This window comes from Hemicordylus capensis, chromosome 3, assembly GCF_027244095.1.
Source record: "Hemicordylus capensis ecotype Gifberg chromosome 3, rHemCap1.1.pri, whole genome shotgun sequence".
In the NCBI taxonomy this organism is placed as follows: domain Eukaryota; kingdom Metazoa; phylum Chordata; class Lepidosauria; order Squamata; family Cordylidae; genus Hemicordylus; species Hemicordylus capensis.
The window spans coordinates 96,385,462-96,398,457 of NC_069659.1; the positions used below are offsets into that span (position 1 = coordinate 96,385,462).

At 46.6% G+C, this 12,996-nt stretch overlaps 1 long non-coding RNA gene across 1 annotated transcript; it reads left to right on the forward strand.

The window, feature by feature from the left end:
- Positions 1-577: 577 nt before the first annotated feature.
- Positions 578-7,023, forward strand: LOC128349767 (uncharacterized). Its single transcript, XR_008318983.1, has 2 exons — positions 578-1,967; positions 4,518-7,023. It is a non-coding gene; the product is annotated as an uncharacterized LOC128349767 (long non-coding RNA).
- Positions 7,024-12,996: the final 5,973 nt, after the last annotated feature.

The window sequence follows — 12,996 nt, forward strand, 5'->3', positions numbered from 1 at the left end:
TGAAGGTTTCTAGGCTGGATGTTGTAAACAAGTCACCATCCCTCATGTAAAATTCTCTACAGCCTTCTGAAACCACTGTGCTCTGCCATTCTGCTTCCCTGCAGTTTGGGAGAGGAGAGCAGGTCTTGTGGTAGCAAGCATGACTTGTTCACTTAGCTAAACAGGGTCTGCCCTGGTTGCATATGAATGGGAGACGTGATGTGTGAGCACTATAAAATATTACCCTCAGGGGATGGAGCCGCTCTGGAAAGAGCAGAAGGTTCCAAGTTCCCTCCAAGTTCCCTCCAAGAAGGTTCCAAGTTACCTCCAAGCATCTCCAAGATAGGGCTGAGAGAGATTCCTGCCTGCAACCTTGGAGAAGCTGCTGCCAGTCTGTGAAGACAATACTGAGCTAAATAGACCAATGGTCTAACTCAGTATATGGCAGCTTCCTATGTTCCAAAATATGTTGTAATGATTGTATAAGTAACACCACCAACCAATAGGTGGTGCTCTTCCATGCTTTACTATTTAGTAAGGTTCTGTAACTATCTTGTCTTAGCCGCTCTGTTCTATTGTTGCTACTCTGAGAGAGTGATCCCTCCAAAGAGAGGTCTGTGTGAAAGGCCTAAAGACTTGCAGGCCCATAATAAAGTTGTCTTGTTAAACCAGTATTACAACTGGTGGCAGTGGCTTTGAGATGACAGAAGCCCGAGGAAACTTACTGGTCCTGCAGATGGGCCTACGATCAGTGAGTGCTTGATGGATTTTGACCTCTTTGTGTTTGTAAATGAGTGGACTGACCAGAAGCTGCACAGTACCTTGCGGTTTTTCTGGAAGTTGATGTCAAAGCATACTACCTGCAGCTGCCAAGTACAGATTGGGGCTCTTATTGGCAACTCTGTGAGCACTTGAAGGGCCATTATGAATGAGCCTTAGCCCTTTTGCGATATCGGAGGCAATGGCAAGCTAGGAGGAGGCTGGAAGGGGAACCTCTGAATGCATATCTATGTGGAGGCTCTTTGATAGAGCTTTTCCTGCTCCTCTGTGCCCAGGGAGGACACCACTGAGGCTGTTCTGGCTCAGCCAAAAGTGGAACTTGCTGTGCAGAGAGGGGCCTATGCCCAGTGGAAAGCTGTGGAGGAACGAGACCTAAACCTCTTATTTGTGTAAATAAGACTTTGTATTGTAAATTGCTTTGCTACTCAATGTATTAAGAAAGCTGTGCAAGGGTCAAAGGTTCATGGCTTCTGTTCAGCAGTTTTGAGGGTGATGAAATGTACGGGTTTGATTTGGGAGGGAAATGGAGGTTTGATTTTATTGGTCATGGTTTGAAAAATGGAGAGCTGGAAATCTCCTAGAGTTTGATTTCTGGCTGGCTGGAAGTGTTTCTGTCTTTGACAAAGAAGAAGCCTGAGTGGGGGAATTCTTCTAAGTGAGAGCCCCAGCTTGTGGGAGGACTCAAATCCCTGAGCTGAGTCAGTTTGACTGCTGGTGTTGAGGAAAGAGGAAGCTGCATTCCTGAGGCAGTTGTCTGCTGGTCTTGAAGAGGGAGGAAGCAACAAGCTTGTATTTCTCTCCTAAAGAAGATATCAAGCAAGGGAAAACAGCAAGGAAATAAAATAAATAAATAGATCACCAAGAAAACAAGAGGGGAAGGAGAAGCTAGGGCTGGAAATCTCCTAGGGTTTGATTTCTGGCTGGCTGGAAGTGTTTGTGTCTGTGACAGAGGAGAAGCCTAAGGGGGATTCATTCCAGGGGAGGGCCTCAGCTTGTGGGAGGCCTCACATTCCTGAGCTGAGTCGGTTTGACTGCTGGTGTTGAATACAAGGCTCGGACCAGAGGAGCTTTGTTCCCAGGAGCTTTCCTAGCAGTAGTTTGCAAACAGATAACGAAGGAGTTTAGCAGGAGATTGGCGGAGAAATCTGTGGGGAGGCACACAAGTAGTGTCCCTTCATCACAGGGGAGACACCAAATGCAAGAATAAGGTGAGTACTACCCAACCTTTGTAACTTTCTTGGAGGACAAAACTAAAAACCATTAATTAGCTGACAACTGTACCCACTACCTAGCTTCAAACCCCATATATTCTAAATAGTCAATAAAACTAGTTAACAGCCTACTTCACAGGGTTGTTGTGAGAATAAACTCAAGTATGTAGTACACCGCTCTGGGCTCCTTGGAGGAAGAGCAGGATATAAATGAATGAATGAATGAATGAATGAATGAATGAATGGGATGTGGTGATGCCCACCAGCTTGGATGGCTTTAAAAGGGACTTAGACAGATTAATGGTGGACAGCAGGGGCGTAGCTATAATTGAGCGAAAGGGTTCAAAGAGCACAGGCCCCCAGCTCCTGAGAACCCTTCTGCTCCATCCACCCCTATTTCCTTCATAGTCTCCCTCACTCTGGGGGACCGCCAGAGAGAGGGATGAACACTGGCCCCTTCTCCCCTAGCTATGCCCCTGGTGGACAGCTCTATCAATGGCTACTAATCTGGTGGCTGTGGGCCATCTCCAGCTTCAAAGACACAATGCCTCTCAATACCAGTTGCAGGGGAGCAACAGCAGGAGAGAGGGCATGCACATACCTCTTGCCTGTGGGCTCCCCAGAGGCATCTGGTGGGCCACTGTGTGAAACAGGATGCTGGACTAGGTGGGCCTTGTGCCTGATCCAGCAGGGCTGTTCTTATGTTATGAAAAAGGGCTGGAGCCTCATCCTCAAACCTTGAATGTGCTGAAATCATGGCCAGTACCTGCAGATTTGGAAGAGGGGCAATGATTCCTTGGTTTCTATGGATTCTACAGACATTTTGTGACTGACTTCTCTGAGAAAGCAGCACCTTTGTACCAGGTCACCAAGAATAGCTTCACTTGGGACTCTGGACACCAGAAAACATTTGAGTCACTAAAGGAGGGTTTGCTGAATTATGTATTTCTCCAGTTTCCAGATCCTTCTTGCCCATTCATTGTCACCTGTGATGCCTCAAAAGTGGCATTGGACTTTGCCTTAGAACAGATAGATGAGTAGGTCAGGCACCGCCTGGTAGAATTTGGGGGCTGGAAATTGAATGCAAGAGAAACCCAGTATTCCACAACAGAGCTAAAGCATTTAACTATTGTGGAGGCCTTCAAAACATACCATCTTTATTTATTGGGTACAGAATTCATGGTTTACACAGACCACAGTTCTTTGCAGTGTATACTTACCAAACATAATCCAGAGGGTCGCCTGTGGTGCTGGATCCACAAGCTGACTGAATACACCTTCACAATTCACCATTAACATGTCAAGCAGAATGTAGTGGCCAAAGCTCTCAGCCGTATACCAGCAGTGAAAATAGATGCCACCTGGTCCTAGAAAGATGTTTGCCAGTAACAGTGTAGGGACCCTGAACTCTGCAGAGTCCGTCAGCAGCTTCATTGGAAGCGGCCTAGCCTAGGGAGGTTCCACTTCATCCAAAAGCACTTATCCACTGATCCTGTAACAAATTTATTGGTTTTCCAGGGACACAAAGTTATCATGTTGGTTCCTTTGCAGAGGTCAGTGCTTGAATATCTGCATGATAATGATGTGGTGGGTCACTTGAGGTAGGAGAAGACCCTTGGCCAGGTTTCAGGCAAATGTTTTGGCTTGGCATGGTGGTGGATGTTAAACAGTGGGTGAAGTTTTGTCTCACCTGCCAGGATAAGAAAGCTCTGGCTACAGGGGAAAGGACTCCATTGGGGGAAATGCTGCAGCCTGCTAAGCCCTGGGAATTTATTCAAGTTGATCTAAAAGGCCCACTTCCTGAAACACCTGGAAATCAGTATTTGTTAGTGGTGTATGATGCCTTTTCCAAGTATGTTGTGGCACAACCTCTTAAAAATAAAAGGACAGAGACGGTGACTGATGTATTTATGAAATCCATTGTGCTGCAGTTTGGTTCTCCCAAACTGTATTTGCAGTGATCAAGGGAAATAATTTGAATCATGGCTGTTCTAGGAAGTCTGCCAGCAGCTCCAAATCACCAAGGTGAAGACTATTGTGGCCCATCCTGCTAGTTATGAGTGAATGAACATGCTTCGGGTTCTCATCAGTGATTACCAGAATGATTGGGATTTTAAAGTTCCATATGTTGTTTTTGCGTACAATACTAGTCAGCATTCCACTCTCCAGTGCTCACCCTATGATATTATTTTTGGCCTCGACAAACCCATGCTTCTGTGTTTCCTGGGGACCAGCCTAAGCTTCTATTGCTGATACAGGGCAATGTTTCCACACATGCTTATGTTCACAACTTGTGGGATGCTTTTGCTCACGTCGAATAACAAATGAGGTGCAAACAGTAATGCCAGGCACAACTTGTTAGAGCCAAAATGCACTACATCCCTATCCGGGAGGGGGAGCAGGTATGGCTCTGCAACTGGAAGAAACAACTGAGAAAAATCCAAAGCATATGCCCTTTTGGAGGGGACCTTATACCATGCTGAAGAAACTTAACAATCTCTCTGTGTTTGTACAGAAAGGCTGCTCTTCCCCATTTGTAATTCACAGGACCTGATCCATGGATATTTTGAGAGAATAGATGAATCCGCTGCGGTGGGTCAGTGCCTCCCTCTTGAGCCTATTGCAGCTGTTGGGGAAGTAGCGGGGAAGACACCTATGCCTGCTCAAGGGGGCCTTGTCTTTGAGGAAGAACTGCTGGGAGCTTTTTGTAACCCTGAACCAGGGCCACTAGAAAATGACAACATACCTGTATCAGAAAGTGCTGAACCACTCTGCCCGAACTGCTCTGACTCAGCTATCAGTGATATATGTCCATCCTCAGAATACAGAACTCAGGTGGGCAGGAAGATACAAAAGCCATTTGGCTAGCTGACTATGAACGTTCTTAATTTGTGAGGTGCTTGCTTTAAGAGAGGAAGTTGGTAATGATTATATACTGTAAGTACCGCCATCGACCAATAGGTGGTGCTCTTCCATGCTTTACTATTTACTATTACTATTAACCTTACTATTTACTAAGGTTCTGCATCTTGTCTTAGCTGCTCTGTTCTATTGTTCTTAGCCTGAGAGAGTGATCCCTCCAAAGAGAACTCTGTATGAAGGGCCTGAAGACTTGCAGGCCCATAATAATGTTCTCCTTTTAAATCAGTATTACAGTAGTTTGGTATGGTCTTTAATTGCGTAAAGATGTAAACCTTGGTTCTTAGTTGAATATCGGAAGGCTTATAAAACTAAAATAAAAATTCCAGTTAGTATGCTTGCATATACCTATTAGGTGATGTGTGTGGCCCAAAATGTTGGATTCTGACCTGACCTGACTAGGGTTGCCAACCATCCCGGTCTATGTGGGACACCCTGCATTTTCAGGAGGAAATGTTTGTTCCATCTGGAACCACATTTACCCCACATTTTGGTGGTGGGCGGGGCAGCAGTGGCCACCTTGGGCTGCTCCCTCCTCCTTCTCCCAGCCAGGACAGCAGCACACTGCCAGTAGCAGCACTGCCGCCGCTGCCACCAGCCACCTCCAGATCAACTCCCTCCTCCTCGCATGGACACACAGCCAGCAGCAGCGCCACGCCACGAGAGTCCCTCTCGGACTGGAGTTGGAGCCGGCAGCTGGAGGAGGAGCCTCAGCAGAAGCCTATTCTGCCTGGCCAGCAGCCAGCCAGCAGTGCCACTGCCACCTCCTGCTCCACCTGAGCGCCTCCGTGGAGTTGCCGTGGCGATGGCTTCTGGCCCCACTGATTGGCAGGGTTGTGTCTCTGAGGTGATGGGAAGGAGAAGGCTGGCTTGAGAAAGGAGGGTCGGGATGACCTCCAGAGGGAGTGCAGGGAGGGGTCTGGGGGTGGCTGGCTGTGTGCCGTGGGGCCATGGGAAGGTGCCTGGCTGCTCCCAACAGCAGTGTTGGGATGGGCTTGTAAGTGCCTGTGCTAGAATTGCTGAGGCCACCCCAGGGAGTCTGCACAAGAGTTGAAACGAGAGAAAGAAGTTTGTCTTCAGTCAGTCTTTGTGCCCCTTCAGTCAGAATGCTGTCAGGAAGGATGCAGCATTTCTAAAGCGCTTGAGATGCTTTACAAGTCATTATTTGAATAATTTTTCCCTGCTAGATCAGCTCAAAGCTCCAGCTGACTTTGCAAGCTGCCTCTCAAGAGTGATCTGGCCAGCTGAATCCTGGGAAGCTCCCATGCAGGGTAGGATGGATGATGAAACTGAGCCATCCCATGATTCTCTTTAATATGTACATAGCGGTTCAATGATTATATAGGTAGGCAATGAGCAGCAGCGTGTGCCATGGTGGTCTCTGCTCGGTCACCTTCCAGCCCTCCTTCCAGGACAGGTGTGCAGTCCCTCGGAGGAAGAGCCCTCCCCCCAGGCCCCACCCCTCCCCTAGCCCCCACAAACTTGTGTCCCTCATTCTGGCGATGAAACATTGGCAACCCTAGACCTGACCCAACACTAAGACTGTTGGGAGGAGCTGACATTGCTCCTCTCAGCTATGGCTATTATCTTTGTTTTCAGTTGTGTGTTGCAGTATGATCCTGTAACAAAAACTATTTTATTTATTCTATTTATTAAAATAGCTTTTATCCCATTTTTCTTCCCCAAAATGAGGCATTCCTGGCGACTCACAATAAGCACAATGGTTTGAGCACAACAGTAAACCTTCAAAGGGAATGATGAAATGTGGGACAACCCAGGATCAACACTCCTCTTGACACAATGCAGATATTGCACAGTAATTGTGTGCAGTCCTTCATCTATAGCGAAGGAAGCAAACCAGTTAAGAGATTACAGAAGCAGAGCTGGGTTGGGTCTGCCTCTGTTCAAGGTCTGCCTTTGTGTGAAAAAATTGAACATCTGGAAAGGCCTTTAGACATTTGCATGAGTCATGAATTTGAGCAGGAAGTAAACTCTTCTTCCTGGTTCTTTTCTTCATTAGTATTAAAAGGACTTGTTAATGGTTGCACTGCATACCTTTGCTGTTATGTTATATGACTTTATATAGCTTTGTGAGTGTTGTCTAAAATAAACTGCACTGTACTGATGTCAACCATTAATAGACCTTTTCCATCTTCAGATTCCGTAATTTGGCAAGTCTAAACAGAATTTAGAGCAGTTACTTTTATGCAGAGTTTAACAATGTTGCCTTTTAAAAAGTCCAATAACCTGTACTGTTATGAATGCTGCAGAGAAGTGATAAAGGTGGCATTTTCACTTACTTGTCAAAAGGTATTTCCTCGGTTAATTCAGAGCAAAAAAAGGAAGGTGGGGAAAGGAAACACAGTGTGCAGATGCTAGCTGCAAAGACATCCAGAGTCAAACTGTCTTGAGTTATGCTTCAAGTATGACTGTGTGATAAGGTTTGAAGAACTTAAAAAAACAAAACTGGCCCTGGAGAAAGGCTGTCAGCCTATTAATAGCTAGCCATTCTCTCTTCGTTTTCATGTCTCAACTGTTTCAAAACCCTCAAAGCCATAACATTATCATCCAAATTGCACGAAACCCCAAACCACTTCCAAGCACAGACTTATGCAGAAAGATGGCAATTGAAAGTGAAGGCCCGCTTCTAAAAGTGGCATCGTGGAGATCCATACTCACTGCATATTACAAGCAGGGGCGTAACTACTATTAGGCAAGGGGAGGCAGCTGCCTGGGGGCCCCCACGCCTCAAGGGGCCCCCCAGAGGCAAGTCACAAGAGGCAAGTCACATGACTATATATTGTGAAGTAAGTGTGTGTGTGTGTGTGTCTGTGTGTGTGTGTGTGTGTATCAGCGAGGGGCCCATTTTAAAATTTTGTCTCTGGGCCCACTCCAGCCTTGTTACGTCCCTGATTACTAGGGTATTCACACAACCAGTGCTGCAGGCAGGTGGGTGGGGGGAAGGCTGCACAAACCTACCTTCCTTCCAAATGAGCATCCCATGTTGGTGTGGAGTGTGGACTGGCGCAGATCTCTGGAAGCCAGGACGTGTCATCCTGGCCTCCACCAGGCACAGCCCGTGAACGTGCCTCCAGGGGGTGGGGCGGGTGGCTTCTTCAAGTGTAAACAGAGCTGGTACTCCGTGCTGCCCAGCAGCCTCCGCCACTCACCTGGCTCCCACGGAGGCGAGCCCCCACTAGTGGCCAGGTGAGTGGCGGAGACGATTCCCCACCGCGGGGGATGCTGGGCAGCACGGAGTACCAGCTCTGTTTACACTTAAAGATGCTGCTTGCTGCCTGCCCCCCCCCCCCCGGAGGCACATTCACAGGCCGCACTTGGCCCCCACATATCCCACAATGCACTGCGCACCAAGCACAGTGCATTGGGGAATTCCCCTATCAGATGGGCACTCTAGGCGCTCATCTCTGTGTTGCTTTGGGCTGCATGCAGCCCGAAGAGACACACAATCCCAGCAGCCAGGTTAAGGGCACTCTTGTGCTGGCTAAAAGCTGGGCTTAAGAGTAAGGTTAAGCTGGGTGGGAGCTCAGGGATCCTGGCACGCCACATGAGCAGCTTAACCCAGGCTGGGCTGTCCTAGCTTGGTTTAGGCTGCTCATGAGAACAGCCTCTACATCTCACTCATCTACAAACCACAGTTGCTCAGTGTGCAAGTATACGTGTGTGTGTGTGTGTGTGTGTGTGTGTGTGTGTGTGTGTGTGTGTGTGTGATGTACTTTACAGTAAAAGGTTCAATTCAGGTAACATGAAGAGCAAGAGCAAGATCAGAATCCCTATTAAAGAAGACAGGACAGCAGTTTTATACCATGTACCCAATGACAAAATGTTTGAGGTACCACAAAACAATGCATGTTTCCACTGGACATGGCAGACATGATCACATGATTAAGGAGCTTTCAAAGAGGTAAGCAACAAGAAGCACCTCTGATAAAACCCATCCAGGTGTAGAAGTAGATTCCACAAGACCATGTGTCTGTTCCTGACATTGAAAGAGGCTGAGATGCACTTTGTATATTATCAGTTGCCATGGCTGTGCCAAGTATAAATATTTTAAATAAATACATTAAACAAGTGACAGCTTCTTATGCCCTGGAATGTGAATTGGCATCCTGAATCAAGGATTGCAGTTCTGTAAGTGCAAGAAAAATCTTGTGAGTCTAGAAAACCTCCAAACTTTATAGAGGTCATTGCAATCTGTTACTACGGAACAATTGGCTGGAACCTGGCATGTTTTAATGGCATTTCACTGCAAGGTAGGAATGTGCATGAATCGTGATTTGAAGCGTGATTTGCAGCACATCCCCAACACCTTTAAAATGGAGGAGAACAGGTGCATACCTGCTCTTCTCGCACTCACCACTGCTTTCTGTATCGGCAGCGCTAGCCACCAGCTATCATCATGTACCAGTGGCGCTTCCCCCAGCTGCCTTCACAGGACACTCTGTGCATGCACGGTGCACACACATGGCCCTTGTGCATGCACGGTACACGGCAGCCATTTGCATGGTCAGCAACGATGCTGACCACACAAATGGTTGCCATGTATGCACAGAGGCCATGTGTGTGCTGGTGTTATGCAAGGGCAGCTGGGGGAGGCTCTGCCCATGCACCATGATAGCTGGGGGTTAGTACTGCCCTATACAGGAAGTGGCGGTGAACAGCAGCTCTATTCCATTTTAAAGGTGCCAGGGATGTGCTGCAAATTTCACTTCAAATTGTGATTCATGCACATCCCCATTGCAAGATCTATCCAGATGGTACTTTTATTTCACCTTAACTGCTGAATCCTACAGGTAATGTTGCTGCCAGTCTAGATGACATTCTGCCCACTGCATAATTTATATACATGATTTGCTTGACAATCCATAAAATACCAGTGTTTTTTCTACCTACTTTTTTCAACACCCCTGAAAGGGAAAATAGTTCTTGAAAAGTAAAAAAAATTTTAAAAAATGTCTTATTTATTTCTACGTAACTGTTGTGAAATACAGTTCATTGCTTTATTTTAAGCACAGTCTCAGTAACTAATATGGGTTCGGAATAGTGCTACTCAACATTTTTGAATATCATTTATTCTCTGAAAAGAAAATAAGATGTTGCCTTTTATGAAGCCAGAATGTCAAGACCTCAGTCCACGGTCCTTAAGCAAGCACACATGACCAAACCAATTTCCTGGAAATATACAACTTGACACAGAAAGCAATGTGATAATGCATGACTGAGAACCAGTGACTGGAAACAGCTGGTACATGGTGCACAGAACACTGCTGCTCCTCTGAAACATTGTCTTGTCCAGCAGAATCTCAGCTTTGGGAAGAAGGAATGGTCAGCAACAAGATTTGTTGATGAGCTAAGCATAAGCATGACAAGTTGTCATGCACCAAGCACTTGAATGCTCACCATGAAGTTTTCCACACCCGGCTTTTAGCCCACATCTCCTACAAAATGGAGTGTGCAAACTCACATATTCGGCAGATTTACCCCAATGTCCCTGTAAGCTATCAGGGAGCACTTCACACACGATTTGTGTTTTTCACTGCTGGCTAGAGTGCAACCTGATTTATATCCCGGGGGGGGGGGGGAATCCACTTTTTGCATCGGATTTTTTGGATAACACTGAGTTCGCAGTAAAACCCACTGTGTGGAGAACTCCCATGGGGTTGAGCAGGGTTTGTTATGCCAGACAGTGACCAGGAAGTCCTTGGTACATGGTAGTCAGGAGGCAGACTAGCATGCAGGAATACTCTTCAGGGTACAGTCCCCAAAGAGTTCTCAGGAAACATTGGGTGCTAAAGGAGAAGACCAGAGGCATGCAAACCTTGGCCAACAGCTGGCATGGGAGCTCAGGAGCAAGATTTCCAAATAAGCAGTTGCTTCCAGCAAAACACCTGGTGGAAGAAGTGGCTTAAATAGGTTTAGAAGGAGCCCTGCCCTTTCCTGGTGTGGTGATCAGCAACAAACAAACCCTACTTTCAAGCAATCCTTCTGTTTACTCCTCATCTTGAGGATCCCTGTTGGAGCCTAGATTCCTGGCAGCCTAGCAAGCGCTCCTTTGCCTCTACTGAAGTGTCTCTCAGGTTTGGTGCCTGGAGGCTCGGAGGGGAGTCTCGGGGTGTTTGGAGATTGGGACCTGTTCTTCAAGCCCTTCTAGTTTTGTGGGTTCCTGGAGGGTCATAGATCAGGTGGGGTCCTCTGAGGGAACGAATATAGTTGTCACTGTGGAGGACTCTGGCGAGTCAGGGTCCTCCACTGGGGTGAGTACGTGGTGGTCCTCTGCACTCTCTGCCATATGGGAAGGGATGGTTCCTGTGAGGGTTCTGAAAGCGGGAGCTTTGACAGGGGTTTCTGATTGTGGGGATCTGGGGCTCATACTTGGGGGTGCCTCGAGCAGGGCTTCATCTTCTGATGGTATATCCGATTCATCAGGACAGGAATCCTCAAGCATGGAGGTTGATCCTGGATGAATTCTGACACAAATTGACTTGTAATGGCATAAAGAGCTGTGTTATACTGAAAGCAGATCCACAATTCACATGGTGTAGTCATGTTTGTCTCAGGTACATTGGTGTTTCCTGCAGCAACAGATAAAGTATGAATGACCGATCCACTTACTTGTAAATAGTTGCATCTCTCTATCTCTCTATTTGGAAATTGTGTCCAATTAGGGATTCCAGAGACATGTGTTTAAGGATGTGCATTTTATTATCATCCACATTTTATGTGTTTGCTGTATGTTACATCAGTGTATCCATGACAAACACAACTGCCAAGTAAGATGTGATGTCCAATCATCTGAATATTTGTTGTTCATGTTGTCAGAAGCACTCCAAGGTTTTTGCAACAAAGAACTTTCCTGGCCATTCTAACCTGAAATCCTTTTACTGAAGGATTTGCCATGGGTGAAAGATTGTCCCATTCTTCCTAAAAGTGCTTGCCTCATATCCCACTCTAGGAAGCCCAGCCTGCTACTCTGCTCCCTGGAAGTGGGCACCACTTCTGCCTCTTTCACACTTTCTACCATAGTGAGCCTACTAGCCATATGAGATTGAATTTCTGGGCCAATACACTGCCTATCCCAGGAGAATGGGTCCCTACAGGAAGAGGTCACAATTAGTTTCCTTACAACTTGTTAGGTGTCCGTTTCTGCAACCAGATGGACTATACTGCCAGTTTCCTCCATTTTGTCCTCTTCATCTTTGCATCTGATTAAGGAGCAATGAAGAATGCTTTCAAATCTTAAAATGAGTGTTTTTAATTAAAACAAAACAGGTTCTTAGCTCTCATGATGGCAGAGATAAGAGAATATCAATATGCCTAAGGGCTCAAACAGCGTCACAGCCAAACCTTTATTTTTTAATGTACATCCTGCCTTTCATCAGAATTCCAAGGCAGTTTATCTAGGTTGCATTCGCGTGTAATGTAGAACCGCAGGTCCAATGGACTCACGGATCCACTCCCCACCAACCCTGCTCTCCTGCCCAAATTCAGATGTAACAGAGAGCTCCCTCTCTGTAGTCAGCGAGACTGCAGAGAGGAGGGGGAACGGACTGTACAGACTTCCTTCTTTCATGAAGGACAGCCCACACCATTAATGACAGTCAGGTTGAGGGAGGAGCTTTGCATTAACGCGGCCTGCATTTCTGTATTCATATGTAATGTAGTTTGCTTAAACCTTGGGTTGGAGTGGCAAAACTAACTACAACCTAAGGGTACAAATTTCAGTTTGGAGAGCGGAACCTCGGGTCACTCTCTGAATGGAACCAGAGTTCTGGGGGCCAGGCTTGCATTCAGAAGTAATGGTCCAGTCACCTTTGGCCCTTTCAACTCCAGTTCTGCATTACGTGTGAACGTGGCCATAATAATAGAATAAAAATACAAGTAAAAGACATACAACAACATTGCACTACAAAGTGGCAGATAAGAAAGCTATTCTAAAACCACACTCCATCTCAAGAAGCAAAACTATCAAAAGCCTGCCAGGACAAATGCATTTTTTAACAGGAGCCAGAATGTCAGTAGTGAGGAGGCAAGCTGGATCTGCTGAGGGAGGGAATTCCACAGAGAAGGATCACCTCATGCTTCCTAAAAG